General features: G+C 35.7%; 1 protein-coding gene across 8 annotated transcripts in view; it reads right to left on the bottom strand.

Moving 5' to 3' along the window:
• The window catches only part of LOC145694672 (uncharacterized), a 176,380-nt gene that overhangs the window by 104,922 nt on the left and 52,562 nt on the right, over positions 1-18,896 (bottom strand). Inside the window, exon 7 of one of the 8 annotated variants that reach the window (XR_014133040.1) lies at positions 6,818-7,978. The exons of the other annotated variants lie outside the window; for them this stretch is intronic. The gene's annotated coding sequence lies outside the window, so the exon portion shown is untranslated. The remainder of the gene's footprint in view (positions 1-6,817; positions 7,979-18,896) is intronic. 8 annotated transcript variants of the gene reach the window in all.

The following is an 18,896-nucleotide window of genomic DNA, read 5'->3' as shown; positions in this document are numbered from 1 at the left end:
TGCATCTCAGCAGAAGAATATACTTAAAAAATAAAAATCAAAATGCGAAAACTGTTCCATCGGCTAGGACTTCTTTTACTTATTTCCATGGCATCGTTTTCATTCACAATGTGGAAAAATGCTGAATATTATAGGTCAGCACTATGCGCGTCCTTATTTGATTGTTTCCACAAACAACTATCATAAAAAGGCGGCCCCATTTAATGAAGAAAGAAATTTCCTTCATCATGACAATGTTCCGTCACATACTGCTCCAACTACCAGACCAAAACTGTCCAATTACACTATAAACTGCTACCTCACTCACTATGCTTTCTAGATTTCGCACTATCTGTCCTTTTACTCTTCAGGATCTGAAGACCTGGCTGGTAGATGATGATTTGCGTCTGATGATATTATACTAGACACAAACATCTATTTTGCAGCATTTGAGAAGTCCTGCTTTTTATTTTTTATTTTATTTTTTTTTCGAAAGGCATAAAAATTTTGTCAAGACTCTGGACCGATTTAAAAGGAGACGCTGTAGAAAAATAAACTGATTTTAGCACGTAACAAACGAACGTTTTATTTCGAAGTCCGCACTTAAATTTTTACATGAAGTCCTCGTACATACTATCTCGTTTGAATGAAACAAACTGCGAATAGTCACAGATACAAAACACAAGAATAATTCAACAAGGGTATAATTTATTCATTTAACCGATCTTGAGAAATCACTTTGCATAAGATTCTCTTGTACTCTCTTTTTCTTAAGTTTCTAATCCGGAACACAAGAATGGAAAGCATAACAGTTTCAAATAATACCACAAAACTTGTTACCTTCCCCTTCCCTGACTTTCAATAAATCTTATACTTGGCGCTACCCGTTTTTATTAGACACTGAATTAATAGTGGCAGTGCTCGAAATGCGCCGGTATGTCATATCGCCACTTTTTAATTAAATTAATTTTCATACCAGCGCTTTTAGAGGCAAACATTCTATACCAGTATAATGATTTTGTTGATATAAATTTAAAATTCCCGAATGAAACGTTACCATATCTTCATCGAGGTTTTTTTCTTTTTCTTTTTTTTTTTTTTAAAGTAGCTGCAAATTTATTTGTTGATACAAAACCAACTATGACCTATATTACATAAAATATTTCTATATTGCGCGGGAGAAACAGTGGTCAGAAGCGGGAGAAGTCAGAAATTGGCCAAAATGAGGTAAATCAAAATACTACATACTATTCATAATATTGATTGAAGGGTATCCATTGGTACGTATAAAAAGCCCAAAATAGCAATTGAAATATCTTTCATTATTGTCTTCAAGTGCAATGTTCTATTTTGGTGTTTCTTCTAAACACTTTCGGTCGAATAGTAAAATTCTTTTCTGTTCCTAAAAGCGAACTTATTCACTGGAATAGCAAACACTGAAAGGGATCGCGAGACCAGAGACAGTGAGTGCTGGTGAGTAATTCGTTCCTCGGCGAGAGCACACTATCCAATGAAAGAGAAGGAAGGAAACGGCCTAAGACCTGTATGTTAGGTACCATCTCGACATTTGCCTGGTGCGAATGAGGGAAACCCAGGAAAACGTTACTTAAGATGGCTGGCCTGAAAAAGCTGTTATACTTTTTCGACCGAGTGCCCCTACCAGGAATCGAACCTGGGACGGCTTGCACCAAAGGCGAGAGAGTTAACGACTACGCCACGTGGGGCCACTAAGGAAGGGAAAAAGCAGGAGGAAAAGAGATGTGGTTTTCCTAAGGTTCCGCCTCCTAGTGTTGCTAGAGAGTAAGGTATCTTTTTTTAAAAAATGTAATTACGTTGTTGGTATCAAGATATCCATAAAGACAACTTAAGGCGCAAAAAAAAAAAAAAAAAAAAAAAAAGGACAAGTGTTTTACACTGTTTTCATACCGTAATGAACAGAACGAAAAAGCATTTGTAAACAATATTATATTTACTTTCATTTTTTAATTATTAAAAAAAAAAGGTTTTCCTTAAACTTTCCTTTTGGGCGTCATATTAACTACGTATATTCCTATGAATGTCTCAACAAAATTCTTCGTTCAGAAAATTCTAATAATGATCGACATTCATATTTTCTCCGTTGTTAAGCACCGAATAAGTCTTCCACTTACATTTTTCTTCCATATTGACCGTCGCTTGAGCATTCTAAATCTTGGATGACGGGCTAGAATCTTGATAAGGGCACGCTCTCACAAATGGTTGTTCCTACCACATCAGCAAAACGACTTTCCCCAAGTCGGACAAGCACTTTCCAAATCTTTTAATTTACACTTCACGAAAGGAAATGGCCGGGCTTGACGATCGATTTGACGTAGTTTGTGATGAACTCGCGTCTGTGGAGGATCTCACGAATATTTTCTCCTAGCAGACTGCACTTATTTTCTATGGACTAAACTAATTCCATACCTTTCTATAGCTTTGATCTATTAGTATGTCTTTGGTGCTCAATAGCTGGCGTCTTATGGAATCATTCATGCACTAAACACGGACTGGTCGAAGTGGTTGTGGTGAAAGCAGAAAGAACAGTCACAAAATGTGGAGTGTTATTTTAACTCTACTATGAAATGCCTAATAGTTTGGCTTGGTTTCTGACGTAAAAGATGGAACAGATAGCGTTCAGCAACTGTATTCATTTCTGGCGTGTAGTACTCCTTTAGTTCTTCATACAACTTGTTGGATGGATTAACCAACAAATGTCTCTCGATTGATGGTACGTCTGAATCCTATGACACCCAGCAGTATCGAAACTTTACGAGTTTCCAAAAATTTCTCAGCAATACATAGTTGGTCATACCTTATAGGTAAGACAATAGCCGTTCAATCTAAATAAGAAATGGTTGAAAAACCAACAGCGATAACATTGTGATGTTGTGAGACAAATTCGTAAACCAAATGCCGCCAATGTTGGAAATTCTTGTGAATATACTAACTGGGTAAATCTAATTGTGTGCGTCCGTCAGTGGCCGAGATTCATTAGTAAAGGTAAGAGGAGTACAGAACTGGGTAATCTCACTGATATTTACGAATCTGCGGAGTCCTTCGTTTAAACTTCATCCATTTTCCTTCTAATCATCTTTACATTCTACATACAGCCAAAGGCTTTTATAAACTTTTATATAATCTTTTAAGAATTCTGCACATTCATTAGCTTCCAATTAATAGATAACAGGTAATCTTCTATATCTATTCGCCATAATTTCTTACAGTAACTGTTACAGCTTTGTAAATTAACCCAGTCAGAGTGTCTATTATTTGGAAGAAACAAAATTACCTGACTCTTCCAAGTTTTCCAGATTGAAGCGAAAATTTTCCACGTTACATTTTAGTAACATTAAATACAAAGTTGTGATGTCCATTCACCACTTATGGGGCAACCCAAATGAAATCGACCAATGATGGTTGCTGACATCTAGTTTTTTTTTTTTTTTTTTTTTTTTTTTTTCCCTAAGTTAGTACCACATTCAGGGAGTTGAAAATGCATATTCATTTATCTTTTAGCCGCGCAGGTTTTGTCGTAGCGACCATTTTGTATGGACGCCTGAGCGTATTTTGAACTTTTCAGAGGATTTCATTAAACGCTGTAACTTTTTAGGTTTTAAAAATAATGAGTTCAATCTAAAACCATATGAAAAATAATGGAATGAACAACATTCTATGTTCTGTGCACATTGAGACATTTTTAGAACGTCAAAGAAAGAAGAAAGAAAGAAAAAAAGCTCTGAATATTGAGGTTGGAAACCTAGAAATGGCCATTTTGAAACGAAATAAATAAGACTAACCATTTTTTTGTCTACATAGACATTAGGTAATAGACAACGTCTCAAACAAGTTTCAGATCTGAGAACCATATCCTTGATTTTTTGTTAATTTTTAAACACTGCGAATTTTCGAAAATCGAGTATTTTCACCCAAATATCTCAGGGAGGACGCAAGTGAAAAATCTCAAACTTGCACAAAATAGACGATAGTTGTGCAGTAACAAGTAGGTAAAATTGTATCACTAAGATTTGAGTAGTTTCTGAGCTATATTTTTTTTCTTTCTTCACTGGGTCTTTATATCATGAAGCGCCATACGGTATGGATATAAACTTTTTAGGAAAAGTCAAAATAACACGATAGTGGTAATAAATGGGTAAAGTGTGCAAAATTTATGAAACATATCTTGTACAAAAAACGAAACGCGTCTGTTATTTCTTTTCTGCCTATAGCACTGCTGTTAAGACAGCAGTGAGGTAAACAGTTGACTAATTTGTAAACATTTGACTCTGCGCTAACAGAGTTTGGCACTGACATTGAAAGTACGACCTATAGGAGTTGTGAACTCTGTGGGTGTGAGTTTCCGAAAGACCTTAGTGATTGGCACCCAAGTCATTCGTACAGTTTAAAAGAGATTCTTGGGCCATGGGAATGGAAAAAGTGAACAAAAAGATCGTTATTTTCCTGACTGATCTCTTCAATTCTCCCAATCCACTATTTCGCGGCGTAAATAGAGGCTACGGTATCATTAGGTGCACATGACAACATGTGTTCTGGAAGTACTGAAGTACTGCAATCAGTAAATTCATCTAATTGTGAGTATTCATAACATTTAATTTGTGCTTGCGTCAGAGTTAAAAATCTATGATACGACCTGCTATTGATAATTCTTTTACAAGTAGCAAATCTCGAATTTCTTGCTGTTTCACTGCACTTCTTCTGATGAAACATAAATAAATTGTATGCCTGAGATACTATCAATACAAAACCTGTACATCTATTCAGCTGTTAAAATCGCGAATTTCACATCATTGCAACAACTTATAACTCAGACACTACGTAAGTCTCAATGATACAATTTTCCCCACTTGTTACTACTGCACAACTATCGTTTATTTTATGCAAATTTGAGATTTTTCACTTGTGTCCTTCCTGAGATATTTGATGGTGAAAATACTCGATTTTCGAAAATTCGCGAATGTTTAAAAATTTCCAAAAATCAAGTATATGGTTCTCAGGTCTGAAACTCGTTTGGGACGTTGTCCATTATCTAGTCTCTACGTAGACAAAAAATTGACGGTGAGTCTTATTTATTTTGTTTCAAATTGTACATTCCAAAATGGCCATTTCCACGTTTCCAACTTTGATGTTCAGAGCATTACTTATCTACATTCTAAGTACGTCTCAATGTGCACAGAACATAGCATGTTGTCCATTCCATTATCTTTCATATGGTTTTGGTTTGAACTCGTTATCTTTAAAACCTAACAAGTTACAGCGTTTAACGGAATCCTCTGAAAAGTGCAAAATACGCGCACGTGCCTATACAAAATGGCCGCTACAAACAAACCTGCGCGGCTAAAAAATAAATGAATATCCGTTTTAAACTCCCTGAATGTGGTACAATCTTAGGTAAGAAATTAAAAAATAAATTTGACAGCAACCTTTGACCTGGAAATTGGTTGATTTCATTTGGATTGCCTCCTATGGCTACAAACTCGTTCGTAAAGTATTTTTAGCTTTCAGAAATTATATGGGCGTTAAAAACGTCACTATAAGCCGAGGATACATGAATGAGTTATAGTGGAAAAGTAGACTCAAGTAAATTTCTTTAACAAAAAGAGACTGAAAACAGGAAAGACGATTGCTTTAAGACTGCTTTTGTTTTCACGAAATATTTATTAAATTTTTAGTATTTTGCAACATAAATTTAACCTAACATTAAAATTTTCAGAATATATAGAAAATTCCATTGCTCTAAAATTTACAAATTCCCTGACTTTTTCAGGTTCTTTGACTTTTCCAGACAAGTAAACATCCTGCTAGTACGTGCATAATTAACAAACTATTTCCCAACCAAAAGCTACTACTTGACAGTAAAAAGATCGAATAAACGATATTATTACTACTGTATCTGCTTGACAAACACTGGATAATTTCAAATCACTGTATGCAGATACTATGAATTCAGGAACACTTTAAGCAATTTTGGGATCAAATTTACAATTCTGGATCTATGAATCTCTTTTGGCCAATATGAAATCGTTGTCGAAGTTTTCCGAAAAAGCACGCTTAAGATCAACATAATTACGTAACGAATTCTTGATAGCATTAAACCATACTGAACAAGGATGCACAAGGATGTCCGAGAGAACGTTTAAATAACTGGGTACCTCTAGATATTTCTCCTTGTGATCAGTGCTATGACTGGCATGCTATTCATGCAAATTTCATATATTTCGACATTGAAGAGGAGGGAATGTAGTAAGCTGAGTTTGATACGCACATTTTTTCGTCTTCTTGCGGATCGCATAATTTTCTTCTCTTTTGACTAGAGAAGATAATAATATTAATGCCTTGCATTCAAGTGACGTCCTTTTTAATTCTTTGGACCACTGACGACCATGACGCGAGACTCACAACAGATCATCTCTGAACATACTAATTAAATTCTGTACTCTAACTGAAAATTATACTTAGCGTATCAAACTTCACCAAAATGTTCATTATAGAGTTACTAAATAATAATAATAATAATAATAATAATAATAATAATAATAATAATAATAATAATAATAATAATAAAGTACCTCAATCACACAAGTACTAATCAAACAAAATATACACACTACTTCAGATAGCTGGCATAGTCGAGAGGTCTAAGGTATTAGGTTGTCACTCGTTCCGTGTAATATCGTTGTAATATATATATGATCTAATGTACTACATTCCAAAGCTGTGTTACATTTTTATAAACAAATTACAACTTCTTTTGTCTCTAATCCATAATCTTGAGCAGAAAGCAATACAGAAAGTCATTTACCTTCAACACTGGTGCTATACCACTTCGAACGGCAAGTCATTATTTCAGGAAACAATTCGCCACAACATTGCTTATCAACACTAATGAAATGACAAAAAGAAAATAATGCATAGTTTGCGTTGTATGACAATTGTATGGGCTCTACATTCATTGCTGTCAGTATACAGAACATAATGTGTAAAACCATTTCAAGAATGTAACGTTCCCTTTCTCTTTAATAATTAATATTTCTGAAATTTTCCACACAGTGGATCTGCCAAAATTATCATTAGCAAACACGAGAAATATCATCTTTCATTAATTATGTTTCAATGCTAACATAACTACAATAGTGTCCACACGTATCAAGACTTTACTGCTACAATAGAATTCTTCTGACATGACCTCATATGTGTTCGCAAATTCCACTTCTGAGCAAATCTCTTTCCACATAAAGCACACACAAGTTTACGAACTCCTTTGTGCAGTTTCAGGTGTGTTGTCAAATTGTAGTCACGAGCAAACTTTCGACCACAGATCTCACATACAAATGGCTGTTCACCTGTGTGGGTTCTCATATGAAGTTGAAGAGTAGCAATCCTGGACAGCTTTGCACCACAAACTTCACATTCTTTGCATTCTTTTGATTTTGTGTGGTTCTTCATATGTGTTGATAAAAATCGTTTTCTTACATCTATTCCACAAACTTTGCAAGAAATGAAAGTTCGGTTATGATTGCGTATATGATCAGACAATTTTCTACGTGAAACGAAGTTTCTGTTACATTCAGGACAACTATACTTTGCAATTCCTTCATGTTCTTCCATATGATGTTTCAATCTGATCCTTAGTATCTTCATATTACACACTTCACATTTCACACTGTTTTCGTCTTTTTTATGAACATACCGAATATGACTACCTAGAACTTTTTCCGACAAAAATGATTTGTCACAAATTCTGCAAGCAAAATCTCTGGTACGTGAATCTGAATGTACAGTCAAATGTCGATTCAAAAGATAACTTTCAGAGAAACTCTTAGGACAATGTGGGCATTTAAATCCCTCCATATTATGCTTCTTCAACATATGCTTCCTCCAATATCTAAGTTCTTGAAACTTCTCTCCACATACAGTACAACCTTCTCTCCAGGAACATATTTCTGGAAGTTTGTCTTCAATTCTGAAAGATAATATACACTTAATAATAAATGAGATTTCAGTTTAAAATTACATCATTGTATTACGAAAGGAAGCTCTATACATATAAAGGTGTTTGTTTACTAAATGTTCTATTATTGATGATTACTCATGACTTCGCCTTGTCTCATTCGTGATTCTAGAACTCGAAATTTAACGGAAGTATATTAAAGCTGTATAAAATTCAATAATGTAATATCCCGCACATGCCTCTGTTTACAAACAACCAATGCATGCTAACATTTATAAACATCAGCCATGTGCGTCCTACTACGAATTACTACAGTGACAGATGACAGGAAGACCACCGACACCATTGGTCATGTGACGACGAAGGACCACGAGTGCCACTGCCACACTGAAGCAGCTATAATACCAATAGGATTACACCGACTACTATCAGTTCCTGGATGGTCAAATTCTCTTTGTCGGCTGCAGTGGAACTCTAGGCTTTCATTCCCGCTTGGCATGCAGTGAAGCTCTAGGCCTTCATTCCCGCTTGGCATGCAGTGGAGCTCTAGGCCTTCATTTCCGCTTGGCATGTAGTGGAGCTCTAGGCCTTCATTCTCGCTTGGCATGTAGTGGAGCTCTAGGCCTTCATTCCCGCTTGGCATTAGTGAAGCTCTAGGCCTTCATTCCCGCTTGGCATGTAGTGGAACTCTAGGCTTCATTCCCGCTTGGCATGTAGTGGAGCTCTAGGCCTTCATTCCCGCTTGGCATGTAGTGGAGCTCTAGGCCTTCATTCCCGCTTGGCATGTAGTGGAGCTCTAGGCCTTCATTCCCGCTTGGCTTCCAGTAGAGCCTTGTCGGTAGCCTTACTTCTCTCTGTTTGCAGTAGAGCATTGAGGTGTTACGATACTATACGTCGGAGGTCCCTGGTTCGATTCCATCAACGGACTTTTGGATTCACGACATCTACTTCCGGCCGTGTGCACCAACGAAGTTCAACTCTTGAACGAGGATCATAGCCAAGTTCATTGAAAATGTCTGTTGCACCAACAACGTTCAAGGATAAGTCTCGGTCAAATGGTGGATGAACTTGGCTTTAGCTTGAACGGCCGAATTTGGGGGTTTAAACTTCGTTGATCCAAGTCAGTCTGTTTACATTCAATAATGTCTTTGCATTTTTCCACTAATGAAATTACAATCCTCGTGATCGGAGAAATTTTCTGCTCGTGGTTTCATTATTTTTTGCTAGATACAATGTATATCAATAAAATGAAATAAATGTTCTGAAGTTTTAGCAATACAGTTCTTTTTTTTAATTTTCAGGTAAAGTCTGTTAACTAGCAAAAAGAAATAAGGGGGATATGTAGCTAGAAAACCTGCGAGGCTGTAGCTTTACAATAGAGAATTTACTAGAAATGAACTACATATACTGTGCGTTTTTTTTTTTTTTTTTTTTTTTTTTTTTTTTTTTGTGTGTGTGTGTGTGTGTGTGTGACAAAATCAGCTCAGCATTTTCGACAATGAATTTTCTAAACAATTTTCCAGTAAAGGTTAACGTTAGGAGGGCATACAAGTTATGTCAATAAATACAGTATTTTCTGTCAAAATTCCATGCAAACAGCTTACAACTTATCCAGTTATTCCTCGTAAAACTCATTATCCAGTTATTCCTAGAGTGTTATCAAACAATTGCGTACAATTGTATAAGACACATAGAAACTTAGCACTATAGTGAAAGCCACACGTCTCAAAACTACGCACCAAACTTCACAAGCTATTTTTGAACCTCTTACGGGTTCACCCCAGCAAATTAAGGGTTCACTCCAGCAGACAGTTCTACCAAATAGAAAATTTATAGGTAAAAAACGACGTGAAATATTTTTCATGAAAAGTTTAAAGTGTGAATATAAGTAATTACCATCTATCACAGCATATTGATGTTAATTATTAGTGATAAAGAAATTATTGTATGTGTAAGTGTGCTCTTTCACTGTCCTCGTTTATGTGTATACCCCGCCGCTGGCGCGCCTGCTCTCTATGGACGCAACCGCTCGGGCCTCCCTACTGCGCTCCTACTCTAACTCGGTTAGATAGCATTCGTGCTTTTTAGTGGCCACCTAGCATAACTTGGTTTGTGTTTTATACACAGTAGTTTTTATGCTATACGCCCACACTTTATTTATACGTTACTGAGCCATCCTAGTCAATTCCCAAGTAGTAATGGAGCTCTTCATTTAGTACTTGCTCTGCTTAAAAAAAAAGCTCTAATCTAACCTGAAAATGTAAAAAAGCGTCAAAATTTGGTAGAGCAGTCTGCTCGAGTAATCAACAAATTAGTACAAAAATTACGTACCAATCTCTAGTAGGTGATCACTACAAGCAAGTTTTATATTATAATTGCATAATTATGAACCATACATTTTTACGCTGTTTCTATAATCAGAGATTACTAACACGTATAGCGATTTTTTTTTTTTTTTTTTTTTTTTTTTGAGAGAAATTGCACCGCAAAACAGGAGGTTAATATTTTCCACACTTGTCTTTCCTTACGCATACACCACCATCGCTAATGTGCCTGCTTTCGCGGACAAAATCACGAGCGATCCCTCAAATTGTGCCTTGCTTCGAATCGGAATAGATACAAACTTAGGTTGATTTGGCCATTTAGCATAGATTCGTGCGTGGTTTTTGCACTTATTGTATTTATAACATATAAGTTTGCAAGCATATTATAAATGTGTGCGTAGCTGGTGGACAGGTGAGAAACTAAAAATGCAGAAGTCGTTAGATCATAAATGGACAGAATAAATGGTAGCGCTCCTCAACTTTACCTACGCTAACTAGGAATTGTAGGCATACGCAAACAGGGAAAAGGATGTAGAAGGCATTAGAATAACGTTTTTCATGATGAAATATGAATAACTGTTGAATCAATTTTTCTCCTCAGTGGATTCCAGTTTTTTTTTTTTTTTTTTTTTTAATTTTCTAGTGGTGGCGAATTTTAATATACTGGGGATGAAATGTACTAGGAATCTACATTGAGGATGATAGGATATATGGTCACGAGGGAATTTCATGGTTCACGGGGAGAGGTTACCCCCCGGTCAATTCATGAAATCACCACTGGTCCATATAGATCCACGTTATATTTCTTCTTTGTTATAAGTTTAGTGAATTATCATGGTGCAGTTTTACTATAGGGGCTACGTATCCACAATTATAAAATATATGGAAAAACTTGCAGACGTCTTTAATCTGTCCATTTTATGTCGAGAACAACGTGTAGTTTTACTGTACGTATCCATAGTATAAGTAGTGGTAGGAACGAGTCAGAAGCCCCGCAGGGTTTAGTTGGGTTCTGTTCTCGACATAAAATGGGAAAATTAAAGACTTGTCCATATTTCTCTATACATTTTGCAATCTGTGTATCCGTATAGTAAAACTGCACCGAGAACAGAACACAACAAACCCTGCGGGAGCTCCAACCCTTTCCTACTATTACTAGTACTACTACTTATACTATGGATTCGTATAGTAACACTACACGCTACAATCTAATCTAAAATCTACTACCAATATTGCAACACGAAGTATTACTCGCTTATTTTATTACAGGTATAATTTATTAGTCCATTCTTTGATGATGTATTCAGTCGAGATGCACACAATCTCGAGAGTCGAGAACGCCGGCACGCGGTATGCTTTCTTCATTTGTTACTTTGTTAAACGAAGGTTAGAGACAAAAGATGACAAAAAATCAGATTCGATTTTACAAATTGACCGAAGTTTACTTAAGCGAGGTTTACTGAACTTCGATTTTCAATGGTGCAACGAAAGTCCGGGAACCACGTTTAAACTTGAAAGTTTAATGTTGAACGCGTTTAAGTGAACGCTCGTTTAAACTTCGTTGGTGCACACGGCTGTTCGCTGGATTATTATTATTTTTTCTTTCCTCGGAAAGTTCAATTATGTTGTCTCAAGCTTCCTAGAAGCATTTTTGTATACCTTTGTGTTTTATTAAAAATAAGTGCAATAGCAGATTCCTTTAACCTCATAAAGTCAATACCCTTGTTTGTTTTCTTACCTTTGTGCAATTTATCAACTTTCTACTGTGTCTGGCTACGTTTCCATTTCTTGGCAGTGTCACTAGTCTGCGTTTGAGGACATTGCTCACATTCTACTTATTTGTAAACATTTCGAGCGCCCAGTTAGCTCTTCTCTAGCTGACTCAATGGATTGCCTTCTGGTAACTACGTCGACGATTATTGTTAAGTGTGTATTTTGTGTTTTCTACTTTTCGCTGAGGTTTAACTTCGCACTTAGAATTCCTCAGAAAGTACAACTCAGGATTTGGAGATGAATTCCCCAGCGTGTGAGGTCTTCGACTCTCAAACGTTTTGACTTATGTGACGTCACGAACACGGTGTAATGAGGACGTGAGTTATGGAGTGACCATATTTGGTATTGAGGAAATCAGGTGTGGTTTGAGGCCTCAGTCCGGGAAACAAAACTGGATGGTGGGTGTTTCTCGGGGTACTTCGTTTGGAGTTGTGAGAAGAGCAACCAACAAGAGAGAGGCGAGAATGGAGTTTTAACCATTGATGAAGGTACAGTAAATACGTCGAAACATCAAGTGACTACGCCAGACTTATCGTTAATATTCTAATTTTACCTTTCCTTATCTGCTGCACTTTTAAAAATGCAAATTTGTGTACGAGTTATGATTTCTAAATACCTATGAGCTACATTTCCCACATGCTTTAGTTGTAGAGTTATCTTTCAGATGAAATTTACTTTCATATTCCAGCGTAAATTGCTGGTGGTGGAGAAAGTACCCCAAAATCTAGTCATCTATCGGTCTCAGAATGACCAAAGGGATAGATGAAATTAAGCTAAACATAACTGCTATTTAGGCATGTTCCAGAGGGATTTCTTATCACAGAACCATCCAGCTTTCAGTGGAGCTTCGTTGTAGACCTTGCCCGCTTAGCTTGCAGTGGTGTTTAGAGAATTGAGTGTAATACCCCTAATCAGTTAGCTTGCTTTGTGAGAAATCCTTCCCACGATAGTCAGATCTAAGGGACGCCTATTCCCACCCAAACATTAGAGAATTTGTACTTATTTTGCATTATACTGTTTTAGAACGGAATTTTGTGATAAGATTTGGCAGTGGGAGAAAACGACTCCTACCTTAGTTCTACTTAAGAGAATTTTACAATATTTTCCCTCCAGTTCCCCGCAGACTATTATGCCGTCTCATGGGTAGCAAAATACTCGATAGTGTTTACAATATTTTAAAAAGTTTGAGATTTGTATTTAAACTTTGTTTAAATAAACAGAATTCATAATACTAGTAAGATTTATAACAAAGAAATTCTTTAAATATTATTATATTACGTAAACACTATGTTGTGATAAATGATGAATAATTGTAAAAGAATATGGTAATAGAAATATGGATATGAAAACTTCTTTAAAAATATATATATACACATTAACAGACTTCAACGAAAGTTCTAAAAGGTAGAAAATAAATGCGCTAAAAAGCATATAATAATAAACCGCAAATTAATTCGTTACTATGATCTATTAAAAAAAAAATGAAGTCTGTGCCAAGCCAAACAAATATAAAATTACTTTGGATGGAGATTTTATGAGGCATCGATTTGTTTGGCTTGGCATAGACTTCCGAATTTTTATATATAATGGTACTGAATTATTTGGTGTTTGTAAATGCTTTATTACTATCTGCTTTCTAATACTTTAATTATTTCGTATTTTTCAGCGTTTTTGTTCTAGTACGTTAATATTTTTTTCCTTTTTAAGTTTTTGTTTTCTGCTTTTTAGTGCATTCTTTTCTTGAAGTCGGTTATTTTTCTTTTAAGTTTATTTATTTTTTTCATTTTTTTCGTTACCACGGTAGTTTAGTTAAATACCTAAATTGACTCAATCCCATCTCTACTAACGCTTTTTCAGTAACATACATCTCCAAGATAAGAATTTACGCCATTTTGGGCGAGATGAGAATTCTCGTCTTTCCTAATCCTATTTCGCGTAAAACAGTGACGCAGAAATTATTGTACTGGATCAATTGCATTTCTGACGTCTCCAGTGTGACCTTACACACGTTAACATATACTGTCTTCTACAGCATTCTGTACTAAGTATATAGAAAGTAACTACTACTTTCTCTCGAGTAACTGGAGTAGTGTCGAATAATCAAATAACATTAAGAAATGATCGGGATTTTCGGTTATTTGTCCGGAGTACTTCGTTATATGTGGGATATTAAAAGGTAGTGTAGAATCCTGTTCGGGCATATTTTCTGTATCTGTATTCTTGCTGGATCTAGTTTATGGAATAGTTCTGACAGATTAATTTAATTTATAATTTTAGAAGAGAAACAAAAACACAGTCTATGGTATGTATCTAGTAAGCTATAAGTTCAATTTTTGGTTAATATAAAGAGCGCCCGGCAGGAGAGTGTGCAATTCAATCTGTTCGGATTGAGTCCGACGCATGTACCATGTAAAAATATCCTGCTTGGGCTGTAGGTATAGCAAATTAGTTGACGGTATTTGGGCTTTTCTCTCACGACCTTTTAATATCAAAATCCAGTTATATACAAATATAATACTAATCACTATAACCAGGCATGGGCTGCCAACCTGATACTATCTGATGAAGCCAAGTGGATAGTTGGCGAAACTGTTATACGTTAATCATTTTTACAACAAACGTATTGTTTTGCTCAGCGAGTAGTTTGAATCGAATTTAAATCTACTAAAGCAAAGCTTGTACAATGGAAAATAAAGAAGAAAAGCAAGCTTTTCATTCTACCTACAAATGTTGGATAAAAGGTAGTAGTAACATTGTTTTTACGTCAGAGGGCTATGTCCAATCAAAGGTAGTAATAACATTCTTTTTTTTTTTTTTTTTACGTCAGAGGGCTATATCCAATCATTATACGATTTCCGTAGGTGATACGGGAATGTGAGGGGGTGACGATACGTGGCGAGTGGCAACGAATTTGTTATTCAATCAAAAGCATCAGTGTCGAAAAAAGTGGCAGTATTCGAATTTTTGAAAAAGTTTAAGTGAAATAGACAATTTTCTTGAAGAAGATTGCCACACCAGAATTCTATACTATCTTTTTTATTATTTCGATAGTATCAGTTATTTAGAAACTGACGGATGTCATAGTGGATAACTAATACAGCCCTCACCTCCGGTGAAAGAGTTCCCAGGTCGCAGTGGCGACGCTAGGTTCGTAATATTGGGGGCAAGAAAAATTCTGAGGAGACAAGGCAACCACACTTGTTTTGCTTTGAATATTATTATCGGTTGCACATATTATTATTATTATTATTATTATTATTATTCACCGGTTGTGCATAGAAAAATTGTGGGTGAAGGAGGGTCGAGAAAAAAATACTGGGGTGGTGGTCGCCCCTCTTCGTCCTCCTGCAGCGCCGTCACTGCTAGGTCGATCCTAGGAGATGAATTTGTTGTGGACAACATCATGTTCGTGGTTTTCTCCGGATTCTCTCGTTTCCTTTCACACTATCATTCCATAAATTCTTCCACAAGCATTCACCTTAATTAATTATCCTTTAGCCTAAAAGGCATAAGCATATGGCATTAAACTAGACATTTCATTTCATTTGAAAAGAATTGAGAATCTGGGTGCCTTATGCTCAAGTGACGGTTTCCTTGACGTTCATGTTCCAGCTTCTCTTCAAATGCTTACAATTCTGACCCGAATGAATATTTATACCCGCGGAAGTTTATTCCAACAGGTATTTATCCTGACCCTCACTCTTGTCCTCAAATCAGTATTTCTTATCTACCTTAAATGATGTTGGCATTAACGCATTTTCCCTCGAATATAATTATAATTTTCACTCTCTATTGAAATGAGGGTTATGATGGTCTCTCATAAGGGCATACTTAAAGAACTTTGAACACCAATTTTCTGTTGCGTGTGTACAAAGTACAATAAAATTTCAAAAGAGAGAAAAACATAAGGAATTTATTCACCGTGTCTCCGTCTGAATAATACAATTTACTTTCTCTAATATCACGTTGTCTAAGAAGCATTCAGCCTTTTAAACACAAGATGGCGTCGTATCCCAAATCTCAGGATTTGTAAGTCGCAGCGTGTCAGGCCTAATGTCATTTGATAGTTCAATATAGTAGATATATGAAGTGTTCGAATTCTAATAGTGAGATGCCATAAGACTGACTGACAACTTTCCTGCAAAACTGCGCTACATTTTACAATTTTATTTCGATACAGTTATGGAAATTTCCATATCTACGATGCTCCTCGCAGTAAGGACCATTACAGCAAAAACGGATGATATTATTGCAAAACTCGAGCAGAACCGTTATGTAAGTAGTCATGACATTGCCACTAACCTAAACTTACATCGCCAAATAGTGTTAAACCATTTGAAGAGAGATGGCTATAAGCAGATCCTTGACGTTCAAATGTCACATGATCTGTTAAAAAAAAAAAAAAATCGAATTTCTATCTGTGAATCTCTATTCAAACTTAACGAACTTGAGCCAATTCTAAAGCGGTTGCTTAAAAATGACAACAAGTGGATAACTTACGACAATAATATGCGAAAAAGATCCTAGTCAAAGCGAGGAGAAACTCCACAGTATATGGCAAAGCACATGACACTCGCTAAGGTTATGGTATATGTTTGGTGGATTGGAAGGGCATTCATTGTGCATCACGAGCTGCTTGCCGTCGTGCAGAACGACAGTCCTGGACTTCTACTATCGATAATTAGCACGAATGACCTTACAGTTCAAAAGAAACGGTCGGAATTTGGTCTACACAAATGGTATTGTATACTATGTTGACAATTCCAGACTGCAAACATCTTTAACGACCTATCAGAAATTGAGGCTGGAAGGTTTTAATGCATCCACCGCATAGCCCGGACTTCATAACGTCAGACTACTGTTTGTTTCGATGTTTGCAGCGCTCCCTGAATGGTGTTAAAGTTTCAGAAGTGACCTGTGAACACCACAATTTTTTGATCAGAAAGCACAGAAGTCATACAGCGACGGGATTATAGTGTGGCTGGAAAAATAGTAAAAAATCACCGAACAAAATGGTATATATATGTGGTTTCATCATGTTATTTTTCAATTCATAATAAATGTATTCTCAATTTTGACCTCAAAAGGCTCAATATTTTTTAGACAACTTGATATATGACTCTTATATGCTTTAACATTTGCATTCATAATATACAGTTACATAAATAAAAGAGATCTGAGTATCTCAAAAGTCACAGAGTTATCATCTCAAACAATTGAAACTGGAATTTCATTAATTTGAGTGGACGACATTTTAGACTAACAAAATTAGAAAAATTCTCTCATTTAGGTTCTTCAGCTTTTTATACGTATTTCCCAGTTATATATATATATATATATATATATATATATATATATATATATATATATATATATATATATATATATATATATATATATATATATATATATATATGTGTGTGTGTGTGTGTGTGTAACAACGATCTTACATATGATCATTTGGAATGCACTTTAAGCCTTGAATAACTAAAATACTTTCTGCACGTACTCAACCTTGTCACAAATTAGAACTATTATCTTCATAGTTATTTCAATTAGTTTTCTGGAGATTTCTTTTTTAATAGAAAATATTGGAAAGGACTACTTTACAGAAAATCGTTGTTATAAATTTCGGCAGTAAATAATTTACTTCGATCTTACTGGTAACTTGAATATTTGAATCAGTTTTGTTAACGTTGTTATGTGCATATTTAGAGTTCAATGCTACATAAAAATAGGAGGTATAATCATATTGAACAAAGTTATGGAAAAAATAAAAGCAACAAAACGTATAGCCCTGGCTGTACTGTCACATTAATTTCTTTCGTTCTCCGCAACTTACGAAAACTGACTTCATATTCTTCCAACACTTAAAAAAAAGAAGAAGAAGAAGAAAGAAAGAAAAGAAAGAAAAAGAAAAAAGAAAAAAGCGACGATAGAAGACTACTCATACAAAATGTTTAAAAAATACTCTTGCAAATTTACAGACCTGAATGTCGTACTTCACATGTACGGGGTCGGGAAGAAGAGTTGGACGGTTTTAAAATGATAATAACGCACTACCATTTTCACATATAGAGAAAGAGGTTATTGTATGCCATTTCTACTTACCATGATAATTCTTCGTCTTAAAAATGATGCCCTTCAAAAGCCCCCATTTGTTCCTATACGCATTTGGATCCTCTTCCAGAAATCGTAGAAAGCACTTTGAAACTTTTAGTGTTGGTAAATTCTTCTGTTGTAGCAAGCTTCAGGTTGTCTAATGTTCGAAGATTATCGTATACTTAGGATTTTAGAAACCTCTACAAGAAACGGTCACAGATGGATAGATCAGGTTATGTCGCTAAACTGGGAAGTGAAAAAAGTTGAACAACACACATGGAGGCTCTCGGAATGTATAATCCTTGACATCGATTCGCCCCGGTCAGACAGAATAAACCCCGTACATTAGACGACCTGAAGCCTGTCACAACAGGAAAAACTGCCAACATTGATAAAAATGTGTGGTATAATTTGCAAGGAATGAGCAGCTCACTGAACATAACAAATATAGCCTATAAGCCAATGTAAACAAAGTATTCCATGCAGACGTATGATTAGCTTGCTTATCTCTAGTGTATGTGCTTCAAGGTTCGATTTACATGAGAGATCAGAATATACAGAGCTGATACAGCATTATGTGACAACTGGGAAGACTCTTAAATTAATAAATATGATACTGTGAACCCAAAAAGCCAAAAGTAATGGCGTTAAGAAGACAACCGCACAGTTTTATACTATTACGTAGGTTTCGTTGATTCTAAAAGTGTACTACAACTGAACTGCAGTGTACT

This window comes from Thermobia domestica, chromosome 9 (assembly GCF_964235325.1).
Source record: "Thermobia domestica chromosome 9, izTheDome1.hap1.1, whole genome shotgun sequence".
NCBI classification, from domain to species: Eukaryota; Metazoa; Arthropoda; class Insecta; order Zygentoma; family Lepismatidae; genus Thermobia; species Thermobia domestica.
The sequence above is the reverse complement of the archived record's forward strand: the minus strand, read 5'-3'. Positions and strand labels throughout refer to the sequence as shown.